Below are 13,266 nucleotides of genomic sequence, written 5' to 3' on the forward strand. Positions count from 1 at the left end.
ATGAAAACTTTGAGTTTATATACTGGTGGCTTTCCTATCCTAGGATGGGATGATTATAGTCTACTCCAAGCAGTAGGAATAGACCCTGTTGAAGGCATCTAAGAATTGTTTTCATCTTACTGAATTACTTGGCATTTACTGAATAGCAGCAAGGAAATAATTTTCCCATTCCAGTAGATGATTGTTAACCTCAGAAACTAAATAGTAAGCAGCGTAAAAGCTGTGGGTTTATCCAGATAGATACAGTTCTAATTCAGGTTAAAATTTTTGGTTTCTAATATTATTAAAAATGGTTAAGAAATATTGAAAACCCCTGCACTTAAAAAATCTAGAAATAACAGTTAAACTATGACTCAAACAAGCTTTGTAAGATAGCCGAATTCTTTTTTTTTTAGGGCCACACCCGCAGCATATGGCAGTTCCCAGGCTAGGGTTTGAATCGGAGATGTAGCTGCCAGCCTACACCACAGCCACAGCAACACCAGATATGAGCCGCATCTGCAACCTCCATCATAGCTCACGGCAACACTGGATCCTTAACCCACTGACCAAGGCCAGGAATCAAACCTGCGTTCTCATGGATACTAGTCAGATTCGTTTCCGCTGAGCTGCAATGGGAACTCTGATAGCTGGATTCTTAGTTTTAAATCTCCTGATTTGGGTAATAAAAGGGGAACTGAAAAATAGAACAGTAAACTTCTGGAAGTGACATTGTATTGACTGTGGAGGACATTGAAACATAAGAGTGCAAGAAGCTATATATTAAACAAATAACAAGTATATTAGAAAAAAGTTTCCAGAAGTTAAAAAAAGGTCATTGAATTCTTGAAGCTCTGTAAAATAGTTTATCAACTACATTGAATGAATATTCTAAAACTGAAAGATGTGAGGAAATTATCTGGTTTGCAGCACAGTAGATAAACATATAAAAAATATGAAACAAAAGTAAACAGAAGATTCACCGTATATATGAGTCATTTTAAAATGAAAGAGAATGAAGGATAAGCAATTTTCAAAGAATGTGACAATAATTTATTCAGTCCTCATACTCAGGAAACAGAAACCTCAACCTAAAAATATAAAAATAAATCCACACCAAGACGTCTTAGTGAAACTGCAGAACATCAAAGACAAAAGTAAGAAGTTAAAGGCAGTTACAAGGAAAATAGATTGCACTAAGAAGGCTTCTCAGTGACAATAAAGGAAGCAAGAAAATGGTGGATAATAATCAAAACATCACAAAGAAAAATAACAATATGGAGTTCTGTACCCAAATAAACTATAATTTAGATGTTAAGTCAACATAATTTTAGATAAAGAAATGAGAATTTACCACTCATATGCTCGTATACTCTTACTAAATGAACAATAGCAGATGTACCTTAGGAAGAAGAAATTGTAATATACAAGTAAGATAGGAGAAGCAAAAAGCAAAGATGAGCAGGAAATACAGATAAAAAAGACGAGATACCACTCTATATCCACTAGGATGACTGTAATCAAAAAGACAAATCATGACAAGTGTTGACAAGAATGTGGAGAAATTAGAAACTTTATAGATTGCTGGTGGGAATATAAAATGGTGCAGCCACTGTGGAAAATAGTTTTAACATTTCCTGAAAAAGTTGGGCTATATACCCCAGAGAAATAAAACATGTTCACACAAAAACTTGTACCAGACATATTGATAGCAGCATCAATATAACAGCCCCAAAGTGGAAATAACCCAAATGTCCAATGACATTGGATAAATGGAATGTGGTGTATTAATTTAATTGAATGTTATTCAGCAGTATAAAGGAATTAAATAATCATGTATGCTCCAACAAGGATGAATTTTTTTAATGTTAAGTGAATGAAGGCAGTCAAAAAAATTGGCATACTATATAATTCTATTTGTATAAAATGTTCAGAATACGCAGATGCAAGCAGAAAGTCGATTAGTGTGGTCCATAGGACTGGAACGTTGTAATGACTGGAAAATGACTGCTGGTAGGTATGAGTTTTCTGTTGAGGTTATGAAAATGTTCTAAAATTTATTGTGATGATGGTTGAACAATTCTTTGAATATACTAAAACACTGAATTGTACACTTTAAATGAGTATATGGCATATGAATTATATCACAATAAAACTGGTTTCAAAAAATCCATGATGGGAATTCCCATCATGGCTCATTGGTTAACAAATCCAACTAGGAACCATGAGGTTGCAGGTTCAATCCCTGGCCTTGCTTAGTGGGTTAAGGATCTGGCGTTGCTGTGAGCTGTGGTGTAGGTCGCAGACACGTCATGGATCCCAAGTTGCTGTGGCTGTGGCGTAGGCCAACGGCTGCAGCTCCGATTTGACCCCTAGCCTGAGAACCTCCATATGCTGTGGGTGCGACTCTAAAAAAGACAAAAAAAAAAAAAAAAAAAAAAAAAAAAGACAGTGAAGCAGGGGGAAAAAAGCAAAGATAATCCTGAGGAAAAGAACAGAGTAATAGCTCAAAAAAAAAAAAACCAACCAAACAAACAAAAAACCAAATAAACTCTTATTTTAAAAATCAGATAAAAAACTTTCTGTATGTGTTGCTACTTAAAACATAGTGACCTCAGTCTCCCAAGGCAATGAAAGTAAAAGTAAAGGAGTTCCCATCGTGGCTCAGTGGTTAACGAATCCGACTAGGAACCATGAGGTTGCGGGTTCGGTCCCTGCCCTTGCTCAGTGGGTTAACGATCCGGCGTTGCCGTGAGCTGTGGTGTAGGTGGCAGACGCGGCTCGGATCCCGCGTTGCTGTGGCTCTGGCGTAGGCCGGTGGCTACAGCTCCGATTCAACCCCTAGCCTGGGAACCTCCATATGCCGCAGGAGCGGCCCAAGAAATAGCAAAAAGACAAAAAAAAAAAAAAAAAAAAAAGAAAGTAAAAGTAAAAATAAGCAAATGGGACCTAATTAAAAGCATATGTACAGCTAAGGAAACCATAAACAAAAACACAAAAGACACCTACAGAATGGGAGAAAATATTTGCCAACAGTGTGACTGACAAAGGCTTAGTTTCCAAAATATAGAAACAGCTCAATAACAAAAAATCAACCCAATCAAAAAATGGGCAGAAGACCTAAATAGACATTTCTGACGTACAGATGGCCAATAGGCTTGTGAAAAGATGCTCGACTTTGCTAATTATCAGAGAAAGCAAATCAAAAGTACAATGAGGTATCTCCTTACACCAGTCAGCATGGCCATCATCAAAAGGTCTACGAATAATAAGTGCTGGAGAGGGTATGAAGAAAAAGGGAATTCTTCTACATTGTTGGTGGAAATGTAAATGGGTGCAGCTACTATGGAAAACAGTATGGAGTTTCCTTAACTAAAAATAGAGTTGCCATATGGTTCAGCAGTCCTACTTCTGGGCATATATCTGGCAAAAACTCTTAATTTGAAAAGACATGCACCCCAGTGTTCATAGCAGCACCATTTACATTAGCGAAGACATTAACCTAAATGTCCATCAAAAGATGAATGAGTAAAGTAACAATGTAATGTTACTCAGCCATAAACAAGAATGAAGTAATGCCATTTGCAGCAACATGGATGGTCTTAAAGATTATCATACCACATGAAGTCAGTCAGAAAGGCAGATATCATGTGATATCACTTGTAGGTGGCATCTAAAATACGATATGAAGGAACTTATCTACAAAACAGAAATAGATATAAAAAACAAACCTATGGTTGCCAAAAGGGAAAAGAGGGAAATAAATTAGGAATCTGGTATTAGCAGATGCAAACTACTATATATAAAATAAATAATAAGGTCCTACTGTATATCACAGGGAACTATATTCAGTATCTTGTAATAACCATAATGGAAAAGAATATGAAAAATAATATATACATATACATAAATCACTTTGTTGTACACCGGAAACTAACACAACATTGTAAATCAATTAAATAAAACCTAGTGACCCCAGAATTCAGCAAAGTTGTGGGGTACAAAATCACCCTACAAAATGGGTTTCTATACACTTGTAATGAACAATCTGAAAAGGAAATTAAGCAAGCAATCCCATTTATAATAACATCTGAAAGAAAATAATTAATTTAACCAAGGAGGTAAAAAAACTCCATACCTAAAACTAAAACATTGCTAAAAGAAATTAAACACCTAAATAAATGGAAACATATCCCATGTTAATGATAGGAAGATCTAATGGCATTGAGATGTCAATAATACCCAAGATGATCTATGAATTCAATGCAGTCCTTATCAAAATTCCAAAAGCCTTTTTTACAGAAATGGAAAAGCCAATCATCAAATTCATGTGCAAGTGCAAAGGGCCCCAAATGGCCAAAGCAATCTTGAAAGTCAGAGGAGTCACACCTCCCAATTTCAAAACTTACTACAAACTGTAGTAACCAAAACAGTGTGATAATGGCATAAGGATAGACATATAGACCAATGGATTAGAGTCACAAGTCCAGAAATAAACCTGTGTATCTATGGCCAACTGATTTTTGACAAGGGTGTAATATCTATTCAATGGGAGAAAGAACAGCCTCTTCAAGAAATGGGGCAACCAGATTTCCACATATAGAAGTGAAGTTAGGTTCCTAGCTCACATTATATATAAAAATGAACTCAAAATGGATTGATAAATATAAAAGCTAAGTATAAACATTATAAAATATAAAAGCTAAAACCAAAACTTAGAAGAAAACAGGTGTAAATATAAAAGCTAAGTATAAACAATATAAAATATAAAAGCTAAAACCAAAACTTAGAAGAAAACAGGTGTAAATCTTCATGACCTTAGTTGTAGCAGTAGATTCTTAGATATGACAACCAAATGCACAAGCACCAAATAAAACCACATAAACTGGCTTTCAATAAAATTTAAAACTTAAGTGCATCAAAGGACATTATCAAGAAATTTAGGAGTTCCCGTCGTGGCACAGTGGTTAACGAATCCGACTAGGAACCATGAGGTTGCGGGTTCGGTGCCTGCCCTTGCTCAGTGGGTTAACGATCCGGCGTTGCCATGAGCTGTGGTGTAGGTTGCAGACACGGCTCGGATCCCGCGTTGCTGTGGCTCTGGCGTAGGCCGGTGGCTACAGCTCCGATTCAACCCCTAGCCTGGGAACCTCCATATGCCGCAGGAGCGGCCCAAGAAATAGCAACAACAACAACAACAACAAAAAGACAAAAAGACAAAAAAAAAAAAAAAAAAAAAGAAATTTAGAAAATTGGATTTCCTGCTGTGGCAAAATGGGATCAGTGGTGTCTATGTAGCACCAGGGTGGGGGTTCGATCCCCAGTCCAGCACAGCTGTGGCATAGTTTAAGACTGAGGCTTGGATCCAGTCCTTTGCCCAGAAGTTCCATCTTCTGCGAGGCAACCAATGGGGGGTGGGTGGAGGGGAGAAAGAAAAAAACATTTTCACATCATATAATTGATAACGGTTTAACAGCCAGACAGTATAAATAACTTCTTAACATATTTAGTTGCACTACATGACATTGCATTTGTCCCAAAAGAGTCTATAAGCAGTAACACTTTGGTGGCAATGAGCACACCAAGCAGTCAGAGTTTGTCTTCTAAATACCATTTCCCACTAAAAGAAACCAGCACTCCTTGTGGGAAATTGCTAACTCTAGCAATGAGGCAGAGACAGTATTCGATCCTAGAACATCTCACTGCATCAGAAAGAAAGTACTTCCTCAAGGAATGATGAGATCTGTTCAAAAAATTACAGGAGTCATCCAAAGGGGTTCCTACTGGCCAGATCCGGAACAAATTGAATGTTAAATAATGAGTGAGTTCCTTGGTGGCTTAGCAGGTTAAGGATGCAGCATTATCACTGCTGTGGTACAAGTTCAATCCCTGGCCCTGGAACTTCCTCATGCTGCAGGCGTAGCCAAAAAAGAAAAGTTTTAAAAGTGAATAATGAATACTGTGAATAAAATAACTTTGTTCTGTTAGAAAAGAAGAAAGTAAGGAGGGTGAGGAGTGAGGAAAAAAGGAGAAAAGCAAGCTCTTTCCTATACTAGAATGCCAAGCAAGAAATGTAGAATGGCAGAGTTAGAAATGACCATTTTTGCAACTCTGATAATAGTTACTGATTCAGGTAGGAATCACCAAGGAATGCAAAAGCTAGTTTGATGAGGAAAGGGTATTTATATAGTCTCAAAGTATTTTCCCAGAGAGTACTTATTAATGTTACAGTGGTAATATCTTTATAGCAGAGAAATCTATTGGACACCATATTGACCAAGTGATCAGAGTTAACATCCCCAATAAGAAGACAGATTGATATCCTGTGCCTCCTGATGTGATGCACCAAATAGGACACTGCCTCGTCTATTTGTTACTTCTGCCAGGAATGAAATAATCTTAAATCCTGAAAAAAAAATTGGATAAGTCCAAATTGAGTATCATTTCACAAAAACAACTGGCCTGTATTCTAAAAACATCCACATTGTGAAAGACAAGAGAAGGCTGAGGATCTGTTCCAGATTGAAGAAGACCAAAAGGATGTGATAGTTAAATGCAGTTCCTGTCATGGTTCAGCAGAAATGAATCTGACCAGGAACCATGAGGTTGCAGGTTCCATCCCTAGCCTCACTCGGTGGGTTAAGGATCTAGCATTGCTGTGGCTGTGGTGTAGGCCAGCAGCTGTAGCTCCGATTTGACCCCTGCCTGGGAATCTCCATATGCCGTGGATACGGCCTTAAAAAAAACAAAACAGAAGTTCCCGTCGTGGCGCAGTGGTTAACGAATCCAACTAGGAACCATGAGGTTGCGGGTTCCGGTCCCTGCCCTTGCTCAGTGGGTTAAGGATCCAGCGTTGCCGTGAGCTGTGGTGTAGGTTGCAGACGCGGCTTGGATCCCACGTTGCTGTGGCTCTGGCGTAGGCTGGCAGCTACAGCTCCGATTAGACCCCTAGCCTGGGAACCTCCATATGCTGTGGGAGCGGCCCAAAGAAATAGCAAAAAAAAAAAATAAAAAAGCCAAAACAAACAAAAAACCAGTTTGGATCTTTGATCAGAGGAAAAAACTGACATAAAGGATGTTGTTGGGAATATTGGTGAAAATTAACTACAGGCAGTATATTAGATAATAGTATTTTATCAGTGTTAAATTTCCATAATTTGATAATTATTTTGTGATTGTGTACAAAACTATCTCCTTAGGAAATATGTTCTGAAGTATTGGGGTAGAGTATGATGGTTCAGAAAATGATTCAGAAAGTAATAATAATGCGTGTAAAGAGATAGAAAAAAAGAAAGCAAGCAAATAAATGAGGCAAAATTTTACTTTATCTGGAAAAGGATATATAAGAATTCTTTCATTATTCTGTAATTTTGAAAGTAATTCAAAATTTAAAAATTTAAGATGTAAATATTCTGGTATATTCATACAATGGAATATTATTTGGCTATGAAAAGGAATGACATACTGATACACATACCTGAAAACATTATGCAGGGGAGAGAAACCGGTCACAAAAGGCTATATATTGTATAATTATATGAAATGAAATGTCCAGAATGGCAAATTCATCGAGAGAGAAAGTAGATTAGTAGCAGCCATAGGGGGTAGAAGGGTGAGGTGGAGGGGAGGGGTGCAATAGGGAGTGACTGAACTGATGGCAAGGTTTCTTTTTTGTGTGATGATAATGTTAAGATTTAGATAGTGGTGATGGACAACTCGGTGACTACACTAATATACAGTAAAAGATGAATATATTATACACTGAATTGTATATATTTAAACGGTGAACTTTATGATAAATCTTCATAAAAACATGAGTGTACTAAAAATGGGATTACTCAAAGGAATGTTACTGTGTAAAGTTGACATTATCTTCTCTCCACTCTCCCAGTCTTTCCCTCCTGACACATATACAAACGAAAAAGACTTTGAATTAGCACATTTTCTATCTTTTAAAAGAGATTTCATAAAATGCCAATTGTTCCATATTTACAGTTTGTTGTTTTAACACCCAGATTTGTCATGTTTCTTAGGTAGTCCTGCCTTGCTGTGTTTCATTCACAAATATGCACATATCTTGCTCATTCCCACATGCTCTTAAAAAATTTCTCAAGCACCCACAGTGTTGCAGTCTGCCTATGTTGGCAGTATTTATATCCTGAAAAAAATCTGCCTCTTTTCCCATTGCTGTAAGAAACAGAGCAAAACAAGGCAAAACTCCCACATTACTTTGCCATATTGGTTTATCAGCTGTCACATAAGAAATATGTGACTCACTGTGTCTTTAGAATCAAAGATCAAACATAGGTGCCACACTAGAGGTACCTCACTTAACCATGAATGTTTTAACCATGAATGTTTTAACCATGCTATCCAGGAAAGATACCATGGACCTTCCTATGATGGTTATTTTAAACTCAAGTCTATGGTTATTGATTTCAAAGGATATGTCAAGTTCTTATGACAAACAATGATCAAGATGGAGAACTACACAGGCACTGTTCCTCTCTTATCTTGGAAGCCTTAATATTTTAAAGAATTACAAATGCCATATTAATAATTTATTTATTTTTTATAATAGTTATCCACTAGGAATACTTAGAAAATAAATCTTAGTCTGAAATAATCTGTATTTCAGAATGTATTAAACTTTGTATGAATCTGAAATTTGGCTATAAGAATCTATTATTTAGTTAACTGCTCTGAACATGAGTAGTTAATATATCTTCCCTCCCCCAGCTTTAGCATAGTTACTATATCTTAAATGACTGATAGCCAAAATATAGAATCTTGAAGACTTTAACACTGAGTTCTTAGTATATAATTCATTCATTAATTCAAAACATTTTTTATTGAGTACCTGATATGTGCCAGACAATAACTAGCAGAAGTCAGGGGTTTCCTTTGTGGCTCGGCGCTAACCCACCCGACTAGCATCCAGGAGGATTTGGGTTCAATCCCTCACTCAGTGGGTTAAGCATCTGGTGTTGCCGTGAGCTGTGGTGTAGGTCACAGCTGCATTGCTGTGGCTGTGGCATAGGCCGGCGGCTACAGCTCCAATTCAACCCCTAGCCTGGGAACCTCCACATGCCCTGGGTACAGCCATAAAATAGCCAAAAAAAAAAAAAAAAAGCAAAAGTCAACACAACCCTTGCTCTTAGGAATTTTAGAGTCTCAAGGCAAAGACAAAAATTTAATCAGATAGTCACAGAAATTAATATGTATTTTCAGGGAGTTCCTTGGCACAGTGGATCAAGGATCTGGTATTGTCACTGCTGTGGCACAAATTCAACCCCAGACCCCAACCCCAGAACTTCTGAATGCTTCAGGCGTGACCACCTCCCCCCTGCAAAAAAAAAATTGTGTTTTCAAGCTGAGAGAAGTGATGAAGGAAAAGAATAGGCAAAAGCAGAATCTGAGGTAGACTAGGGGGAGGCTTCCAGGAGGAGATAAATACTTGAGAATGAAAGGTAGAGTTTAAGTTAATGAGAATAGGAAGAACATTCCTGCAAGAGGAAACAGCATTTGCAAAGCCCCTGTGGCAGGAGGCTATTGGAGGAGACTTAAAATGCCAGTGAGCATGAAGAGCAAGGGTGGTAGTACAGGATGAGATTGGAGAAATAAGTGGAAATGATTATATAAGGTTTATAGTCCATGTTTTTTTTTTTAATCTAGCCTTAATTATAATAGTAGTGGGAAGCCATTGAGGAATTTTATGTAAAATGATGATAGGATGAGATTTATGCTTTAAAAAGAGAACATCCTGGAAAATAGTTTGGCAGTTCCTTCAGATTGAAAATGGACTTACTATATGACCCAGCAGTTGCATTCTTGGGCATTTATCCCAGAAAAAAAGTGAAAACTTAATTTTCACACAGGAACTTGTACACGAATGTTCATAACGGCTTTTTTCATAGTGGCCAAAAAGTAGAAACTACCCAATAATCCTTCAGTGAGTGAGTGGCTTAACGAACTGTGGTATACCATGGAATACTACTAAGTAGTAAAAGGGAGCAACATATTGACACAATAACTTGAATGAAATTCAAGGAAATTATATTACACACAAAAAAATCAAGTGGATATATATTACATGATTTCATCTGTGTAACCATCATTAAATGACATAAAAATGCATAATTAGGAGTTCCCGTCGTGGCTCAGTGGTTAATGAATCTGACTAGGAACCATGAGGTTACGAGTTTGATCCCTGGCCTCGCTCAGTGGGTTAAGGATCTGGCATTGCCGTGAGCTGTGGTGTAGGTAGCAGATGTGGCTTGGATCCCACATGGCTGTGGCTGTGGTGTAGGCCGGTGGCCACAGCTCCGATTAGACCCCTAGCCTGGGAACCTCCATATGCTGTGGGTGCAGCCCTAGAAAAGGCAAAAAGACGAAAAATAAAATAAAATAAAATAAAAAAAATGCATAATTAGTGTATGTTGCTGATGGATTAGGAGTGGGGGCGGGTGGAAGGGTGTGGCTGTAAAGAGATAATACCAGAGAATCTTGTTATTAGGGTATCTTATGCTGATAGTATAGTTATCTTGACTCTGGTGGTAGTTATATACAATAAGGCTATGCATGTGATAAAATTGCACAAATCTACACATACACAACCCCCCATGTATAATTGGTAAAATCTAAATTTTATGGATTGTACCAATGTTAATTACTGTAAAATGTACATGTTTTAGTTTTTTTTTTTTTTTTTTTGTCTTTTTGCCATTTCTTGGGCCACTCCCACAGCATATGGAGGTTCCCAGGCTAGGGGTCCAATCGGAGCCGTAGCCGCCGGCCTACACCACAGCCACAGCAACAACAGATCCGAGCCGCGTCTGCGACCTACACCACAGCTGATGTCAACGCTGGATCGTCAACCCACTGAGCAAGGGCAGGGATCAAACCCGCAACCTCATGGTTCCCAGTTGGATTTGTTAACCACTGCTCCATGACGGGAACTCCCATGTTTGGTTTTTATATTGTACTATAGTTGTACATGATGGTAACATTGGGGGATTCTGAGAGAAGAATGCACAGGACTCCCCTGTACATTTCTTTGCAACCTCCTATTCATCTATAATTATTTCAAAATATTTTTTAAAAAAAATCAGTCTAGCTACAGAGCAGGAAATGGATTGAAGAGAAGTTAAGGCTGATATGGAGGAAACTATTGAGTGGTAATTAGGAAAAGCAATAAATGATCATGGCTAGACTTGTGTGGTGGGAGTTAAGGAGAAGAATTTACACATCTGAGAAGTATTAAGGAGGCAAAACTTAAGGAAGCTGGTGATGGATGGCTATAAGAGGTTAAAGAGAATGAGTTCAAGGGTATTTTGAAATGTAAATTTGCCTCATATTTCAGAGCCTAGAAAGTAAATACACTTTTAGGATAAGATGGCAAAAAATTGGAAGACATCACTTTACAACAGGAATATTCCAGAACCAAAGGTGCTGTTGATATGAAGTCACTTGGGGAACTTTGCTAGCCTGAAACACACACATTATTGTGTCAATAATCAATTTATTGCCTTTCAAAGCCAATTTACCCTTCATTGCCTGCTCTCCAAAAATGAAGCTGAACCTTTTAAACTTTTTCCTTTGCCACCAGCATGGTGTTACACTTTGTCAGTAGAGGATGCTGGAGAGATATTAGAGGAGGAAGGGGCTTTTCTTCCTGTTCCAGTTGCTCCTCTTGTTAGGCTACTGCAGCAGGCATGGCTTCTCTGGCATCCAGCTCCTGCAGTGCTGGCAACTTATTTAGTGCCAGGATCCTGCAATATAGGCAGCACTCAGGGGCCACCAGCTTCCTCTGGGACTTCCCTAAGAGTGCACAGCTGCACACTCTGCAATAAATTCAGGATCTCAGTGTGGAGAGGGAGGGCCTCTTCTTTGGATGCTTTCAGTTTTAAAGGTAGTAGCTCATGCTTATACCTGCTTTTCTCATACTAGCATTCTCTTTACTTCTTACTATCCAATCCCTCCCCATTGCAACCTCCTGCTGTAGTTAATAATTCTTTGATTAAACTTACCCTGTTCAAATTACTGTATGGTGTTTGTGTCTTAATTAAATACTGACTCAAGAAAAAAAAATCCCCCAAAGATTGCTGTTGTGATTCCCTCAATATTGAAGTTGTAATAGCCCATCTATATTTGTCAACAGAGGGCTCCTAGATGTGGTCGAATGATGCTTAGAGATGGCTAAGCTGACCACAGTTTCAGTTGTATCATGAAATCTTTCAAACCAATGTTGAAAATTTTCCAAACATCTACAATTGGGTTTGATTTTTATTTATTTATTTGTTTGTTTTGTCTTTTTAGGGCCCCACCTGCGGCATATGGAGGTTCCCAGGCTAGGGGTCTAATTGGAGCTGTAGCTGCCAGCCTATGCCAGAGCCACAGCAACACAGGATCCAAGCCATGTCTGTGACCTACACCACGGCTCACGGCAACACCAGATCCTTAACCCACTGAGGGAGGCCAGGTATAGAACCCATGTCCTCATGGATGCTAGTCGGGTTCGTTAACTGCTGAGCCACAACAGGAATTCCTGATTTTTATTTCAATTAAATTCAAGATGAATCTATGACTTTAAGTGTTTTAAAATGGAATTTATAGCAATATTTTCTTTTTTACTGAAGAAAAGTTTACATGTTAATCTAAACGAACTTATATTGGAGATCCCATGGTGGCTCAGTGGTTAACAAATCCGACTAGGAACCATAAGCTTTCGGGTTTCAATCCCTGGCCTTGCTCAGTGGGTTAAGGATCCAGTGTTGCCATGAGCTGTTGGTGTAGGTTAAAGACGTGGCTCGGATCCCGCATTGCTGTGGCTCTGGCGTAGGCCAGAGGCTACATCTTCGATGAGACCCCTAGCCTGGGAACCTCCATATGCCGAGGGAGCGTCCCCTAGAAAAGATAAACAAAACAAACAAAAAAAATGAACTTATATTAAAATCTTTAGGCCTAAATATTCCACTATATTACCTTCTACAATATAAACAGGTAAAATTTGAGAAGTAAAATAGTAAAAGCAAAGGCTCTAAAATACTTCAAAATATAAGAAAACAAGGAGGTTAAGATTCCAGGCCAAGGATGGTGATGATAGACATGAGTATTTCAGAGTTCCCATCATGGTTCAGCGGAAACGAATCTGACTAGCATCCATGAGGAAGTAGGTTCGATCCCTGGCCTCGCTCAGTGGGTTAAGGATCCGGCATTGCCATGAGCTGTGGTGTAGGTCACAGATATGGCTCAGATCCTGAGTTGCTGTGGCTGTAGTGTAGGCCT

This window comes from Sus scrofa, chromosome 1 (assembly GCF_000003025.6).
Source record: "Sus scrofa isolate TJ Tabasco breed Duroc chromosome 1, Sscrofa11.1, whole genome shotgun sequence".
Taxonomy (NCBI): Eukaryota; Metazoa; Chordata; class Mammalia; order Artiodactyla; family Suidae; genus Sus; species Sus scrofa.